Raw genomic sequence first — 3383 nt, forward strand, 5'->3', positions numbered from 1 at the left:
TTGCCGTGCTTTATAAATTTCAAATCAAATCAAATCAGTGATCACCTCAATGCATGTTGCCAGCAGTAAAAATTGGCTTTGCCAATATGAAATGCCTCTACATGGGTAATACATAAAAGCCACAGCTGCAATGCTGCTGGTACCAAGGTAATAACATTTGTAAAAAGTCTCCCTAGTGCACACAGTTTATCAATCAATTATCAGATTTAAATATATTTTTGAAATTCTGCCATTTCTCTACAAATAGCTACAGAGTTATGAAAATAAAGATATTTTCGTCTCAAATATACACTCACAATTTTTGGTATACGTATCTTAATTCAACAAAGCAAAAGCTTCTAATTTAGTGGGATGAGAGGGGAAATACTTACAGGTAGCTGGAGAGCTACCAGTAGCTCACGAAGCTGGAGAGGTCTGCTCTAGATAACCTTTAGCCAAACGCATATACCTGTGATGACAACGATACATTCTGAAGTCTGCCCTATTAACTCTCAATGGTACTTTCTGTGCCTACCATGGTGACCACGGGTAAAGGGGAATAAGGTTTTATTCCGGAGAGGAAGACTGACAAACAGCTACCACACCCAAAAAAAATTGCATCCGTGCAAATGACCAACTCCTTACTTGGTTAGGTGGTGACAAAAAATAACAATACAGGATTCTTTTGAGACCCTGTAATTAGCATGAGTACACTGCAAATAATTCAACAAGGATCCTTTGAAGGGCAAGCCTCATGCCAGCAGCAAGGGTAAATCCTGCTCCGATAGTATATATTAAAGTTGTTGCAGTTCAAATGTTCGTAGTTGGATCTTGGACTCGAGCTGGCAATCTGCTGAGAGGCAAGTTACCGCCTGTCCCAGCCCCTGCCTCTCAGAGCCCCCTTGATTCTCTTGACTGAGTATCCTTGGAGTCTGGAACATTTACTTTGAAAAGAGTGCTCAAAGCAGGACCTGAATACTTCAGCTAGGAAAAATGAAATGGACTTTGTTTCTATTTTGTTGATTTTCAGATCTGGGATCATGAGAAGGACAGTTGCGGGCATTTGTATTGTGCTGCTAGAGATGAAATGTGTGTACGGCGCAAGACAAACCAGAGCAAAAGCATATGTCAAGAATTTTCATGAATTAAGAAGAAATGTCGGAGATTTGAAGGTCCCATGCCCTCTAGCAATCCAGTGGCATTATTGCCAGGATCTGCCAAGCAGCTTCCAGGAAACCAAAGTCTTTTGGATTCCTGGGTGACTATTTTTGCAAAGGATTTGACAGCAGAGCACCACTCGGAGTGGAGCCTGAAGCTTAATTTGATTCAGCACCGGGAAAGTCACCCAGCCTGGACACAGAAAGCATTGGCAAATTGAAAGCTCTTTCTCTATTCTGTGGGTGTTGGTGCATGACTGTTCTTAATTGGTACATTGAGTTATTTTCAGATCTGGGATCATGAGAAGGACAGTTGTGGGCATTTGTATTGTGCTGCTAGAGATGAAATGTGTGTACGGCGCAAGACAAACCAGAGCAAAAGCATATGTCAAGAATTTTCATGAATTAAGAAGAAATGTCGGAGATTTGAAGGTCCCATGCCCTCTAGCAATCCAGTGGCATTATTGCCAGGATCTGCCAAGCAGCTTCCAGGAAACCAAAGTCTTTTGGATTCCTGGGTGACTATTTTTGCAAAGGATTTGACAGCAGAGCACCACTCGGAGTGGAGCCTGAAGCTTAATTTGATTCAGCACCGGGAAAGTCACCCAGCCTGGACACAGAAAGCATTGGCAAATTGAAAGCTCTTTCTCTATTCTGTGGGTGTTGGTGCATGACTGTTCTTAATTGGTACATTGAGTTATCTTGTTGAGTCAGATGACAATTGAAACTCCTGTATGCTAAATAGTTACATGACCCTCTATCGGTCGACCTTCAACTTCTGAGAGGGACAAGTGGTGTTCAGCCACACGAGTTGAGCAAAAACAGTTCTGTTATGCCCTTAGAGGTCCAAGGCTTCAGTTGGGCCGCCTTAAACTGATTAGTGTGGGTCTACCCTGCACCAACAAATGTGGGTAACGGACTGAATACCAATCGAGATAGGGATTGGAGACTGTGGTGGCGTGACGGTCTCCCAAGGATCACTCGACCCGCGCTCTCCATTCAGGTATGTTTATTGATTCTTCATCGGACAATGCTGCTTGCGTCCTGCCTCTGTCCCCTTCCTGTAGACTGTGTCCTCCCCTGCCCCCTGACCGGATGTAGTGTCCGGTGTCCCCTCCCCACATCCTTATCCCTAGGGTCCTAGTGCCCCTTGCCTGGGCATGACAGAGACTACAGTTATTTCCCATGAATGAGGAGTTCACAGTAAGTTTGGGTTATAACCTTGTGTTGATTAAGTCCGTGCCTTTTGTACACACTGTCCTTCGCTACTACCAATTGGATGGTTTAGTGAGGTCGTCGGATCACCCCTGCCAGTGTCAGCAACAACTGTATTGGAGTGCTGAGAAGACGATCAAACTTGACTATTTAGAGGAAGTAAAAGTCATAACAAGGTTTCGTAAGTTAACCTGTGGAAGGATTATTAATGGCAGAGTAGCCGAGCGACTGACAGTGCAAGCCCAAACCCTCGCCCACCTCCCAGACGGAACTCAGGCACAGGGCCCAGATGTCCCCTCGCATACTTGGCTGGCGGATCAGTCTGCAGGCACCAGGAGCTTTGGCAAGGATGGGACACGAGGACTCCTCCTCCACAGAGGAAGACCCAACTGACATGTGAAGGACCAAGCGGGCAACCCTTGACCCCTCTGGGAGAGGCACAATGTGACTGAAATGCCCTACAGAGAGGAAATGCATGCTCACCCACCACGACCGAGTCGCAGTGACTCCCAAGGCTTGGACCGCCTAAAATGTCAGCATGACTACGCTTGACTTGTGCCTCCCCTGGGCTCTGTAAGCCCCACTGTGTGGTGTTTTAGTAGTCAAGGAAAAACAGTGTCCTGAGCAGACCCTAGTGAGGAGGGGAGCTGGCTGGGGATTAACCCTCCTTGGCTCCCTAGGCCCGAATCCAGGAAGGGGAAGGCACCATTCCGGGTGCACAGTCCCAGAACACCCTTAGCCATTTGACAGTGATAACAGTCCCTACCCAGGGCATGGTGGCGGCAGACCAGGGAGGGCTTGTGTGTCCCTCTGGGGTGTAGAGCGTGGACTAGACCCCCAATGAAGGCTCAGCCTCTAGGTAGATCACCCTAGTCTGCCCAGGACAGGGAGGCATTGGACTGGAGAGGAGTCTGGAACTTCTGCTAACTGGAAAGATACAGTACTCCCCCCATCCCCCCACCCATGAGAGGTGGACAAAGCCGAGACTTCTGCCTCAGAGACGCAGTGTCTGCAGGTCAGGGATCGAGGCAC

The 3383-nt window shown here is 47.2% G+C and overlaps 1 pseudogene; it reads left to right on the top strand.

Moving 5' to 3' along the window:
• The first annotated feature begins 256 nt into the window (after window positions 1-256).
• Window positions 257-2559, top strand: LOC144771388 (18S ribosomal RNA; annotated as a pseudogene).
• The last annotated feature ends 824 nt before the right edge of the window (window positions 2560-3383 follow it).

Source organism: Lissotriton helveticus, chromosome 7, assembly GCF_964261635.1.
Source record: "Lissotriton helveticus chromosome 7, aLisHel1.1, whole genome shotgun sequence".
NCBI lineage: Eukaryota > Metazoa > Chordata > Amphibia > Caudata > Salamandridae > Lissotriton > Lissotriton helveticus.